The following is a 16,011-nucleotide window of genomic DNA, read 5'->3' as shown; positions in this document are numbered from 1 at the left end:
CACATGGTGTCTGAATCTAACCCTAACCCTACACATGGTGTCTGACTCTAACCCTAACCCTACACTTGGTGTCTGACTCTAATCCTAACCCTACACATCATGTCTGACTCTAACCCTAACCCTACACATGGTGTCTGACTCTAACCCTAACCCTACACATGGTGTCTGACTCTAACCCTAACCCTACACATGGTGTCTGACTCTAACCCTAACCCTACACATGGTGTCTGACTCTAATCCTAACCCTACACATGGTGTCTGACTCTAATCCTAACCCTACACATGGTGTCTGACTCTAACCCTAACCCTACACATGGTGTCTGACTCTAACCCTAACCCTACACATGATGTCTGACTCTAACTCTAACCCTACACATGGTGTCTGACTCTAACCCTAATCCTACACATGGTGTCTGGCTCTAACCCTAACCCTACACATGGTGTCTGATTCTAACTCTAATCCTACACATGGTGTCTGACTCTAACCCTAATACTACACATGGTGTCTGACTCTAACCCTAACCCTACACATGATGTCTGACTCTAACCCTATACATGATGTCTGACTCTAACCCTAACCCTACACATGGTGTCTGACTCTAACCCTAACCCTACACATGGTGTCTGACTCTAACCCTAACTCTACACATGATGTCTGACTCAAACCCTAACCCTACACATGGTGTCTGACTCTAACCCTAACCCTACACATGGTGTCTGACTCTGACCTTAACCCTACACATGGTGTCTGACTCTAATCCTAATCCTACACATGGTGTCTGACTCTAACCCTAATCCTACACATGGTGTCTGACTCTAACCCTAATCCTACACACGGTGTCTGACTCTAACCCTAACCCTACACATGATGTCTGACTCTAACCCTATACATGATGTCTGACTCTAACCCTAACCCTACACATGATGTCTGACTCTAACCCTATACATGATGTCTGACTCTAAACCTAACCCTACACATGGTGTCTGACTCTAACCCTAATCCTACACATGGTGTCTGACTCTAACCCTAATCCTACACATGGTGTCTGACTCTAACCCTAATCCTACACATGGTGTCTGACTCTAACCCTAATCCTACACATGATGTCTGACTCTAAACCTAACCCTACACATGGTGTCTGACTCAAACCCTAACCATACACATGATGTCTGACTCTAACCCTACACATGATGTCTGACTCTAACCCTAACCCTACACATGATGTCTGACTCTAACCCTAACCCTACACATGGTGTCTGACTCTAATCCTAACCCTACACATGGTGTCTGGCTCTAACCCTAACCCTACACATGGTGTCTGACTCTAATCCTAACCCTACACATGATGTCTGACTCTAAACCTAACCCTACACATGGTGTCTGACTCTAACCCTAACCCTACACATGGTGTCTGACTCTAACCCTACACATGATGTCTGACTCTAACCCTACACATGATGTCTGACTCTAACCCTAACCCCATACATGATGTCTGACTCTAACCCTACACATGGTGTCTGACTCTAACCCTAACCCTACACATGGTGTCTGACTCTAATCCTAACCCTACACATGGTGTCTGACTCTAACCCTACACATGATGTCTGACTCTAACCCTACACATGGTGTCTGACTCTAACCCTAATACTACACATGGTGTCTGACTCTAACCCTACACATGGTGTCTGACTCTAATCTTACACATGGTGTCTGACTCTAACCCTAATCTTACACATGGTGTCTGACTCTAACCCTAACCCTACACATGGTGTCTGACTCTAACCCTAACCCTACACTTGGTGTCTGACTCTAATCCTAACCCTACACATGATGTCTGACTCTAACCCTAACCCTACACATGGTGTCTGACTCTAACCCTAACCCTACACTTGGTGTCTGACTCTAACCCTAACCCTACACATGGTGTCTGACTCTAACCCTAACCCTACACATGGTGTCTGACCCTAACCCTAACCCTACACATGGTGTCTGACTCTAACCCTAACCCTACACATGGTGTCTGACTCTAACCCTAACCCTACACATGGTGTCTGACTCTAATCCTAACCCTACACATGGTGTCTGACTCTAATCCTAACCCTACACATGGTGTCTGACTCTAACCCTAACCCTACACATGGTGTCTGACTCTAACCCTAACCCTACACATGATGTCTGACTCTAACTCTAACCCTACACATGGTGTCTGACTCTAACCCTAATCCTACACATGGTGTCTGGCTCTAACCCTAATACTACACATGGTGTCTGACTCTAACCCTAACCCTACACATGATGTCTGACTCTAACCCTATACATGATGTCTGACTCTAACCCTAACCCTACACATGGTGTCTGACTCTAACCCTAACTCTACACATGATGTCTGACTCTAACCATAACCCTACACATGGTGTCTGACTCTAATCCTAACCCCTACAAATGTTGTCTGACTCTAACCCTAATCCTACACATGATGTCTGACTCTAACCCTACACATGGTGTCTGACTCTAACCCTAACCCTACACATGGTGTCTGACTCTAACCCTAACCCTACACATGGTGTCTGACTCTAATCCTAATCCTACACATGGTGTCTGACTCTAACCCTAATCCTACACATGGTGTCTGACTCTAACCCTAACCCTACACATGATGTCTGACTCTAACCCTATACATGATGTCTGACTCTAACCCTAACCCTACACATGGTGTCTGACTCTAACCCTAATCCTACACATGGTGTCTGACTCTAACCCTAACCCTACACATGGTGTCTGACTCTAACCCTAATCTTACACATGGTGTCTGACTCTAACCCTAACCCTACACATGGTGTCTGACTCTAACCCTAACCCTACACTTGGTGTCTGACTCTAATCCTAACCCTACACATGATGTCTGACTCTAACCCTAAACCTACACATGGTGTCTGACTCTAACCCTAACCCTACACATGGTGTCTGACTCTAACCCTAACCCTACACATGGTGTCTGACTCTAATCCTAACCCTACACATGGTGTCTGACTCTAACCCTACACATGGTGTCTGACCCTAACCCTAATCTTACACATGGTGTCTGACTCTAACCCTAACCCTACACATGGTGTCTGACTCTAACCCTAACCCTACACTTGGTGTCTGACTCTAATCCTAACCCTACACATGATGTCTGACTCTAACCCTAACCCTACACTTGGTGTCTGACTCTAACCCTAACCCTACACATGGTGTCTGACTCTAACCCTAATCCTACACATGGTGTCTGACCCTAACCCTAACCCTACACATGGTGTCTGACTCTAACCCTAACCCTACACATGGTGTCTGACTCTAACCCTAACCCTACACATGGTGTCTGACTCTAATCCTAACCCTACACATGGTGTCTGACTCTAATCCTAACCCTACACATGATGTCTGACTCTAACTCTAACCCTACACATGGTGTCTGACTCTAACCCTAATCCTACACATGGTGTCTGGCTCTAACCCTAATACTACACATGGTGTCTGACTCTAACCCTAACCCTACACATGGTGTCTGACCCTAACCCTAACCCTACACATGGTGTCTGACTCTAACCCTAACCCTACACATGGTGTCTGACTCTAACCCTAACCCTACACATGGTGTCTGACTCTAATCCTAACCCTACACATGGTGTCTGACTCTAATCCTAACCCTACACATGATGTCTGACTCTAACTCTAACCCTACACATGGTGTCTGACTCTAACCCTAATCCTACACATGGTGTCTGGCTCTAACCCTAATACTACACATGGTGTCTGACTCTAACCCTAACCCTACACATGATGTCTGACTCTAACCCTATACATGATGTCTGACTCTAACCCTAACCCTACACATGGTGTCTGACTCTAACCCTAACTCTACACATGATGTCTGACTCTAACCATAACCCTACACATGGTGTCTGACTCTAATCCTAACCCCTACAAATGTTGTCTGACTCTAACCCTAATCCTACACATGATGTCTGACTCTAACCCTAACCCTACACATGGTGTCTGACTCTAACCCTAACCCTACACATGGTGTCTGACTCTAACCCTAACCCTACACATGGTGTCTGACTCTAATCCTAATCCTACACATGGTGTCTGACTCTAACCCTAATCCTACACATGGTGTCTGACTCTAACCCTAACCCTACACATGATTGCCAGCAGCATACCACCCTGCATACCACTACTGGCTTGCTTCTGAAGCTAAGCAGGGTTGGTCCTGGTCAGTCCCTGGATGGGAGACCAGATGCTGCTGGAAGTGGTGTTGGAGGGCCAGTAGGAGGCACTCTTTCCTCTGGTCTAAAAAAATATCCCAATGCCCCAGGGCAGTGATTGGGGACACTGCCCTGTGTAGGGTGCCGTCTTTCGGATGGGACGTTAAACGGGTGTCCTGACTCTCTGAGGTCATTAAAGATCCCATGGCACTTATCGTAAGAGTAGGGGTGTTAACCCCGGTGTCCTGGCTAAATTCCCAATCTGGCCCTCAAACCATCATGGTCACCTAATAATCCCCAGTTCACAATTGGCTCATTCATCCCCCTCCTCTCCCCTGTAACTATTCCCCAGGTCGTTGCTGCAAATGAGAACGTGTTCTCAGTCAACTTACCTGGTAAAATAAAAAATAAATAAATAAAAATGATGTCTGACTCTAACCCTATACATGATGTCTGACTCTAACCCTAACCCTACACATGGTGTCTGACTCTAACCCTAATCCTACACATGGTGTCTGACTCTAACCCTAACCCTACACATGGTGTCTGACTCTAACCCTAATCTTACACATGGTGTCTGACTCTAACCCTAACCCTACACATGGTGTCTGACTCTAACCCTAACCCTACACTTGGTGTCTGACTCTAATCCTAACCCTACACATGATGTCTGACTCTAACCCTAAACCTACACATGGTGTCTGACTCTAACCCTAACCCTACACATGGTGTCTGACTCTAACCCTAACCCTACACATGGTGTCTGACTCTAATCCTAACCCTACACATGGTGTCTGACTCTAATCCTAACCCTACACATGATGTCTGACTCTAACCCTAACTCTACACATGGTGTCTGACTCTAACCCTAACCCTACACATGGTGTCTGACTCTAACCCTAACCCTACACATGATGTCTGACTCTAACTCTAACCCTACACATGGTGTCTGACTCTAACCCTAATCCTACACATGGTGTCTGGCTCCAACCCTAACCCTACACATGGTGTCTGACTCTAACTCTAATCCTACACATGGTGTCTGACTCTAACCCTAATACTACACATGGTGTCTGACTCTAACCCTAACCCTACACATCGTGTCTGACCCTAACCCTAATCTTACACATGGTGTCTGACTCTAACCCTAACCCTACACATGGTGTCTGACTCTAACCCTAACCCTACACTTGGTGTCTGACTCTAACCCTAACCCTACACATGGTGTCTGACCCTAACCCTAATCTTACACATGGTGTCTGACTCTAACCCTAATACTACACATGGTGTCTGACTCTAACCCTAACCCTACACATGGTGTCTGACCCTAACCCTAATCTTACACATGGTGTCTGACTCCAACCCTAACCCTACACATGGTGTCTGACTCTAACCCTAACCCTACACTTGGTGTCTGACTCTAACCCTAACCCTACACATGGTGTCTGACTCTAATGCTAATCCTACACATGGTGTCTGACTCTAATCCTAACCCTACACATGATGTCTGACTCTAACCCTAACCCTACACATGGTGTCTGACTCTAACCCTAACCCTACACATGGTGTCTGACTCTAACCCTAACCCTACACATGATGTCTGACTCTAACTCTAACCCTACACATGGTGTCTGACTCTAACCCTAATCCTACACATGGTGTCTGGCTCTAACCCTAATACTACACATGGTGTCTGACTCTAACCCTAACCCTACACATGGTGTCTGACCCTAACCCTAATCTTACACATGGTGTCTGACTCTAACCCTAACCCTACACATGGTGTCTGACTCTAACCCTAACCCTACACTTGGTGTCTGACTCTAATCCTAACCCTACACATGATGTCTGACTCTAACCCTAAACCTACACATGGTGTCTGACTCTAACCCTAACCCTACACATGGTGTCTGACTCTAACCCTAACCCTACACATGGTGTCTGACTCTAATCCTAACCCTACACATGGTGTCTGACTCTAATCCTAACCCTACACATGATGTCTGACTCTAACCCTAACTCTACACATGGTGTCTGACTCTAACCCTAACCCTACACATGGTGTCTGACTCTAACCCTAACCCTACACATGATGTCTGACTCTAACTCTAACCCTACACATGGTGTCTGACTCTAACCCTAATCCTACACATGGTGTCTGGCTCCAACCCTAACCCTACACATGGTGTCTGACTCTAACTCTAATCCTACACATGGTGTCTGACTCTAACCCTAATACTACACATGGTGTCTGACTCTAACCCTAACCCTACACATCGTGTCTGACCCTAACCCTAATCTTACACATGGTGTCTGACTCTAACCCTAACCCTACACATGGTGTCTGACTCTAACCCTAACCCTACACTTGGTGTCTGACTCTAACCCTAACCCTACACATGGTGTCTGACCCTAACCCTAATCTTACACATGGTGTCTGACTCTAACCCTAATACTACACATGGTGTCTGACTCTAACCCTAACCCTACACATGGTGTCTGACCCTAACCCTAATCTTACACATGGTGTCTGACTCTAACCCTAACCCTACACATGGTGTCTGACTCTAACCCTAACCCTACACTTGGTGTCTGGCTCTAACCCTAACCCTACACATGGTGTCTGACTCTAATGCTAATCCTACACATGGTGTCTGACTCTAATCCTAACCCTACACATGATGTCTGACTCTAACCCTAACCCTACACATGGTGTCTGACTCTAACCCTAACCCTACACATGGTGTCTGACTCTAACCCTAACCCTACACATGATGTCTGACTCTAACTCTAACCCTACACATGGTGTCTGACTCTAACCCTAATCCTACACATGGTGTCTGGCTCTAACCCTAATACTACACATGGTGTCTGACTCTAACCCTAACCCTACACATGGTGTCTGACCCTAACCCTAATCTTACACATGGTGTCTGACTCTAACCCTAACCCTACACATGGTGTCTGACTCTAACCCTAACCCTACACTTGGTGTCTGACTCTAATCCTAACCCTACACATGATGTCTGACTCTAACCCTAACCCTACACATGGTGACTGACTCTAACCCTAACCCTACACATGGTGTCTGACTCTAATCCTAACCCTACACATGATGTCTGACTCTAACCCTAACCCTACACATGGTGTCTGACTCTAACCCTAACCCTACACATGGTGTCTGACTCTAACCCTAACCCTACACATGGTGTCTGACTCTAATCCTAACCCTACACATGGTGTCTGACTCTAATCCTAACCCTACACATGATGTCTGACTCTAACCCTAACCCTACACATGGTGTCTGACTCTAACCCTAACCCTACACATGGTGTCTGACTCTAACCCTAACCCTACACATGATGTCTGACTCTAACCCTAATCCTACACATGGTGTCTGGCTCTAACCCTAACCCTACACATGGTGTCTGACTCTAACTCTAATCCTACACATGGTGTCTGACTCTAACCCTAACCCTACACATGGTGTCTGACTCTACCCCTAACCCTACACATGGTGTCTGACCCTAACCCTAATCTTACACATGGTGTCTGAATCTAACCCTAACCCTACACATGGTGTCTGACTCTAACCCTAACCCTACACTTGGTGTCTGACTCTAATCCTAACCCTACACATGATGTCTGACTCTAACCCTAACCCTACACATGGTGTCTGACTCTAACCCTAACCCTACAAATGGTGTCTGACTCTAACCCTAACCCTACACATGGTGTCTGACTCTAACCCTAACCCTACACATGGTGTCTGACTCTAATCCTAACCCTACACATGGTGTCTGACTCTAATCCTAACCCTACACATGGTGTCTGACTCTAATCCTAACCCTACACATGGTGTCTGACTCTAACCCTAACCCTACACATGATGTCTGACTCTAACTCTAACCCTACACATGGTGTCTGACTCTAACCCTAATCCTACACATGGTGTCTGGCTCTAACCCTAACCCTACACATGGTGTCTGATTCTAACTCTAATCCTACACATGGTGTCTGACTCTAACCCTAATACTACACATGGTGTCTGACTCTAACCCTAACCCTACACATGATGTCTGACTCTAACCCTATGCATGATGTCTGACTCTAACCCTAACCCTACACATGGTGTCTGACTCTAACCCTAACTCTACACATGATGTCTGACTCTAACCATAACCCTACACATGGTGTCTGACTCTAATCCTAACCCTACACATGATGTCTGACTCTAACCCTAACCCTACACATGGTGTCTGACTCTAACCCTAATACTACACATGGTGTCTGACTCTAACCCTAACCCTACACATGGTGTCTGACCCTAACCCTAATCTTACACATGGTGTCTGACTCTAACCCTAACCCTACACATGGTGTCTGACTCTAACCCTAACCCTACACTTGGTGTCTGACTCTAACCCTAACCCTACACATGGTGTCTGACTCTAATGCTAATCCTACACATGGTGTCTGACTCTAATCCTAACCCTACACATGATGTCTGACTCTAACCCTAACCCTACACATGGTGTCTGACTCTAACCCTAACCCTACACATGGTGTCTGACTCTAACCCTAACCCTACACTTGGTGTCTGACTCTAACTCTAACCCTACACATGGTGTCTGACTCTAATGCTAATCCTACACATGGTGTCTGACTCTAATCCTAACCCTACACATGATGTCTGACTCTAACCCTAACCCTACACATGGTGTCTGACTCTAACTCTAATACTACACATGGTGTCTGACTCTAACCCTAATACTACACATGGTGTCTGACTCTAACCCTAACCCTACACATGGTGTCTGACCCTAACCCTAATCTTACACATGGTGTCTGACTCTAACCCTAACCCTACACATGGTGTCTGACTCTAACCCTAACCCTACACTTGGTGTCTGACTCTAACTCTAATCCTACACATGGTGTCTGACTCTAACCCTAATACTACACATGGTGTCTGACTCTACCCCTAACCCTACACATGGTGTCTGACCCTAACCCTAATCTTACACATGGTGTCTGAATCTAACCCTAACCCTACACATGGTGTCTGACTCTAACCCTAACCCTACACTTGGTGTCTGACTCTAATCCTAACCCTACACATGATGTCTGACTCTAACCCTAACCCTACACATGGTGTCTGACTCTAACCCTAACCCTACACATGGTGTCTGACTCTAACCCTAACCCTACACATGGTGTCTGACTCTAACCCTAACCCTACACATGGTGTCTGACTCTAATCCTAACCCTACACATGGTGTCTGACTCTAATCCTAACCCTACACATGGTGTCTGACTCTAACCCTAACCCTACACATGGTGTCTGACTCTAACCCTAACCCTACACATGATGTCTGACTCTAACTCTAACCCTACACATGGTGTCTGACTCTAACCCTAATCCTACACATGGTGTCTGGCTCTAACCCTAACCCTACACATGGTGTCTGATTCTAACTCTAATCCTACACATGGTGTCTGACTCTAACCCTAATACTACACATGGTGTCTGACTCTAACCCTAACCCTACACATGATGTCTGACTCTAACCCTATGCATGATGTCTGACTCTAACCCTAACCCTACACATGGTGTCTGACTCTAACCCTAACTCTACACATGATGTCTGACTCTAACCATAACCCTACACATGGTGTCTGACTCTAATCCTAACCCCTACAAATGTTGTCTGACTCAAACCCTAATCCTACACATGATGTCTGACTCTAACCCTAACCCTACACATGGTGTCTGACTCTAACCCTAACCCTACACATGGTGTCTGACTCTGACCTTAACCCTACACATGGTGTCTGACTCTAATCCTAATCCTACACATGGTGTCTGACTCTAACCCTAATCCTACACATGGTGTCTGACTCTAACCCTAATCCTACACACGGTGTCTGACTCTAACCCTAACCCTACACATGATGTCTCGCTCTAACCCTATACATGATGTCTGACTCTAACCCTAACCCTACACATGGTGTCTGACTCTAACCCTAATCCTACACATGGTGTCTGACTCTAACCCTAATCCTACACATGGTGTCTGACTCTAACCCTAATCCTACACATGGTGTCTGACTCTAACCCTATTCCTACACATGATGTCTGACTCTAAACCTAACCCTACACATGGTGTCTGACTCTAACCCTAACCATACACATGATGTCTGACTCTAACCCTACACATGATGTCTGACTCTAACCCTAACCCTACACATGGTGTCTGACTCTAACCCTAACCCTACACATGGTGTCTGACTCTAATCCTAACCCTACACATGGTGTCTGGCTCTAACCCTAACCCTACACATGGTGTCTGACTCTAATCCTAACCCTACACATGATGTCTGACTCTAAACCTAACCCTACACATGGTGTCTGACTCTAACCCTAACCCTACACATGGTGTCTGACTCTAACCCTACACATGATGTCTGACTCTAACCCTAACCCCATACATGATGTCTGACTCTAACCCTACACATGGTGTCTGACTCTAACCCTAACCCTACACATGGTGTCTGACTCTAATCCTAACCCTACACATGGTGTCTGACTCTAACCCTACACATGATGTCTGACTCTAACCCTACACATGGTGTCTGACTCTAACCCTAATACTACACATGGTGTCTGACTCTAACCCTACACATGGTGTCTGACCCTAACCCTAATCTTACACATGGTGTCTGACTCTAACCCTAACCCTACACATGGTGTCTGACTCTAACCCTAACCCTACACTTGGTGTCTGACTCTAATCCTAACCCTACACATGATGTCTGACTCTAACCCTAACCCTACACATGGTGTCTGACTCTAACCCTAACCCTACACTTGGTGTCTGACTCTAACCCTAACCCTACACATGGTGTCTGACTCTAACCCTAACCCTACACATGGTGTCTGACCCTAACCCTAACCCCACACATGGTGTCTGACTCTAAACCTAACCCTACACATGATGTCTGACTCTAACCCTAACCCTACACATGGTGTCTGACTCTAACCCTAATCCTACACATGGTGTCTGACTCTAACCCTAACCCTACACATGGTGTCTGACTCTAACCCTAATCTTACACATGGTGTCTGACTCTAACCCTAACCCTACACATGGTGTCTGACTCTAACCCTAACCCTACACTTGGTGTCTGACTCTAATCCTAACCCTACACATGATGTCTGACTCTAACTCTAACCCTACACATGGTGTCTGACTCTAATCCTAACCCTACACATGGTGTCTGGCTCTAACCCTAACCCTACACATGGTGTCTGACTCTAATCCTAACCCTACACATGATGTCTGACTCTAAACCTAACCCTACACATGGTGTCTGACTCTAACCCTAACCCTACACATGGTGTCTGACTCTAACCCTAACCCTACACATGGTGTCTGACTCTAATCCTAACCCTACACATGGTGTCTGACTCTAATCCTAACCCTACACATGGTGTCTGACTCTAACCCTAACCCTACACATGGTGTCTGACTCTAACCCTAACCCTACACATGATGTCTGACTCTAACTCTAACCCTACACATGGTGTCTGACTCTAACCCTAATCCTACACATGGTGTCTGGCTCTAACCCTAACCCTACACATGGTGTCTGATTCTAACTCTAATCCTACACATGGTGTCTGACTCTAACCCTAATACTACACATGGTGTCTGACTCTAACCCTAACCCTACACATGATGTCTGACTCTAACCCTATGCATGATGTCTGACTCTAACCCTAACCCTACACATGGTGTCTGACTCTAACCCTAACTCTACACATGATGTCTGACTCTAACCATAACCCTACACATGGTGTCTGACTCTAATCCTAACCCCTACAAATGTTGTCTGACTCAAACCCTAATCCTACACATGATGTCTGACTCTAACCCTAACCCTACACATGGTGTCTGACTCTAACCCTAACCCTACACATGGTGTCTGACTCTGACCTTAACCCTACACATGGTGTCTGACTCTAATCCTAATCCTACACATGGTGTCTGACTCTAACCCTAATCCTACACATGGTGTCTGACTCTAACCCTAATCCTACACACGGTGTCTGACTCTAACCCTAACCCTACACATGATGTCTGGCTCTAACCCTATACATGATGTCTGACTCTAACCCTAACCCTACACATGGTGTCTGACTCTAACCCTAATCCTACACATGGTGTCTGACTCTAACCCTAATCCTACACATGGTGTCTGACTCTAACCCTAATCCTACACATGGTGTCTGACTCTAACCCTAATCCTACACATGATGTCTGACTCTAAACCTAACCCTACACATGGTGTCTGACTCTAACCCTAACCATACACATGATGTCTGACTCTAACCCTACACATGATGTCTGACTCTAACCCTAACCCTACACATGGTGTCTGACTCTAACCCTAACCCTACACATGGTGTCTGACTCTAATCCTAACCCTACACATGGTGTCTGGCTCTAACCCTAACCCTACACATGGTGTCTGACTCTAATCCTAACCCTACACATGATGTCTGACTCTAAACCTAACCCTACACATGGTGTCTGACTCTAACCCTAACCCTACACATGGTGTCTGACTCTAACCCTACACATGATGTCTGACTCTAACACTAACCCCATACATGATGTCTGACTCTAACCCTACACATGGTGTCTGACTCTAACCCTAACCCTACACATGGTGTCTGACTCTAATCCTAACCCTACACATGGTGTCTGACTCTAACCCTACACATGATGTCTGACTCTAACCCTACACATGGTGTCTGACTCTAACCCTAATACTACACATGGTGTCTGACTCTAACCCTACACATGGTGTCTGACCCTAACCCTAATCTTACACATGGTGTCTGACTCTAACCCTAACCCTACACATGGTGTCTGACTCTAACCCTAACCCTACACTTGGTGTCTGACTCTAATCCTAACCCTACACATGATGTCTGACTCTAACCCTAACCCTACACATGGTGTCTGACTCTAACCCTAACCCTACACTTGGTGTCTGACTCTAACCCTAACCCTACACATGGTGTCTGACTCTAACCCTAACCCTACACATGGTGTCTGACCCTAACCCTAACCCCACACATGGTGTCTGACTCTAAACCTAACCCTACACATGATGTCTGACTCTAACCCTATACATGATGTCTGACTCTAACCCTAACCCTACACATGGTGTCTGACTCTAATCCTAACCCTACACATGGTGTCTGACTCTAACCCTACACATGATGTCTGACTCTAACCCTACACATGGTGTCTGACTCTAACCCTAATACTACACATGGTGTCTGACTCTAACCCTACACATGGTGTCTGACCCTAACCCTAATCTTACACATGGTGTCTGACTCTAACCCTAACCCTACACATGGTGTCTGACTCTAACCCTAACCCTACACTTGGTGTCTGACTCTAATCCTAACCCTACACATGATGTCTGACTCTAACCCTAACCCTACACATGGTGTCTGACTCTAACCCTAACCCTACACTTGGTGTCTGACTCTAACCCTAACCCTACACATGGTGTCTGACTCTAACCCTAACCCTACACATGGTGTCTGACCCTAACCCTAACCCCACACATGGTGTCTGACTCTAAACCTAACCCTACACATGATGTCTGACTCTAACCCTAACCCTACACATGGTGTCTGACTCTAACCCTAATCCTACACATGGTGTCTGACTCTAACCCTAACCCTACACATGGTGTCTGACTCTAACCCTAATCTTACACATGGTGTCTGACTCTAACCCTAACCCTACACATGGTGTCTGACTCTAACCCTAACCCTACACTTGGTGTCTGACTCTAATCCTAACCCTACACATGATGTCTGACTCTAACTCTAACCCTACACATGGTGTCTGACTCTAATCCTAACCCTACACATGGTGTCTGGCTCTAACCCTAACCCTACACATGGTGTCTGACTCTAATCCTAACCCTACACATGATGTCTGACTCTAAACCTAACCCTACACATGGTGTCTGACTCTAACCCTAACCCTACACATGGTGTCTGACTCTAACCCTAACCCTACACATGGTGTCTGACTCTAATCCTAACCCTACACTTGGTGTCTGACTCTAATCCTAACCCTACACATGGTGTCTGACTCTAACCCTAACCCTACACATGGTGTCTGACTCTAACCCTAACCCTACACATGATGTCTGACTCTAACTCTAACCCTACACATGGTGTCTGACTCTAACCCTAATCCTACACATGGTGTCTGGCTCTAACCCTAACCCTACACATGGTGTCTGATTCTAACTCTAATCCTACACATGGTGTCTGACTCTAACCCTAATACTACACATGGTGTCTGACTCTAACCCTAACCCTACACATGATGTCTGACTCTAACCCTATGCATGATGTCTGACTCTAACCCTAACCCTACACATGGTGTCTGACTCTAACCCTAACTCTACACATGATGTCTGACTCTAACCATAACCCTACACATGGTGTCTGACTCTAATCCTAACCCCTACAAATGTTGTCTGACTCAAACCCTAATCCTACACATGATGTCTGACTCTAACCCTAACCCTACACATGGTGTCTGACTCTAACCCTAACCCTACACATGGTGTCTGACTCTGACCTTAACCCTACACATGGTGTCTGACTCTAATCCTAATCCTACACATGGTGTCTGACTCTAACCCTAATCCTACACATGGTGTCTGACTCTAACCCTAATCCTACACACGGTGTCTGACTCTAACCCTAACCCTACACATGATGTCTGACTCTAACCCTATACATGATGTCTGACTCTAACCCTAACCCTACACATGGTGTCTGACTCTAACCCTAATCCTACACATGGTGTCTGACTCTAACCCTAATCCTACACATGGTGTCTGACTCTAACCCTAATCCTACACATGGTGTCTGACTCTAACCCTAATCCTACACATGATGTCTGACTCTAAACCTAACCCTACACATGGTGTCTGACTCTAACCCTAACCATACACATGATGTCTGACTCTAACCCTACACATGATGTCTGACTCTAACCCTAACCCTACACATGGTGTCTGACTCTAACCCTAACCCTACACATGGTGTCTGACTCTAATCCTAACCCTACACATGGTGTCTGGCTCTAACCCTAACCCTACACATGGTGTCTGACTCTAATCCTAACCCTACACATGATGTCTGACTCTAAACCTAACCCTACACATGGTGTCTGACTCTAACCCTAACCCTACACATGGTGTCTGACTCTAACCCTACACATGATGTCTGACTCTAACCCTAACCCCATACATGATGTCTGACTCTAACCCTACACATGGTGTCTGACTCTAACCCTAACCCTACACATGGTGTCTGACTCTAATCCTAACCCTACACATGGTGTCTGACTCTAACCCTACACATGATGTCTGACTCTAACCCTACACATGGTGTCTGACTCTAACCCTAATACTACACATGGTGTCTGACTCTAACCCTACACATGGTGTCTGACCCTAACCCTAATCTTACACATGGTGTCTGACTCTAACCCTAACCCTACACATGGTGTCTGACTCTAACCCTAACCCTACACTTGGTGTCTGACTCTAATCCTAACCCTACACATGATGTCTGACTCTAACCCTAACCCTACACATGGTGTCTGACTCTAACCCTAACCCTACACTTGGTGTCTGACTCT

This window comes from Salvelinus fontinalis, unplaced genomic scaffold (assembly GCF_029448725.1).
Source record: "Salvelinus fontinalis isolate EN_2023a unplaced genomic scaffold, ASM2944872v1 scaffold_0666, whole genome shotgun sequence".
NCBI lineage: Eukaryota > Metazoa > Chordata > Actinopteri > Salmoniformes > Salmonidae > Salvelinus > Salvelinus fontinalis.
Note: the sequence above shows the minus strand (reverse complement) of the source record.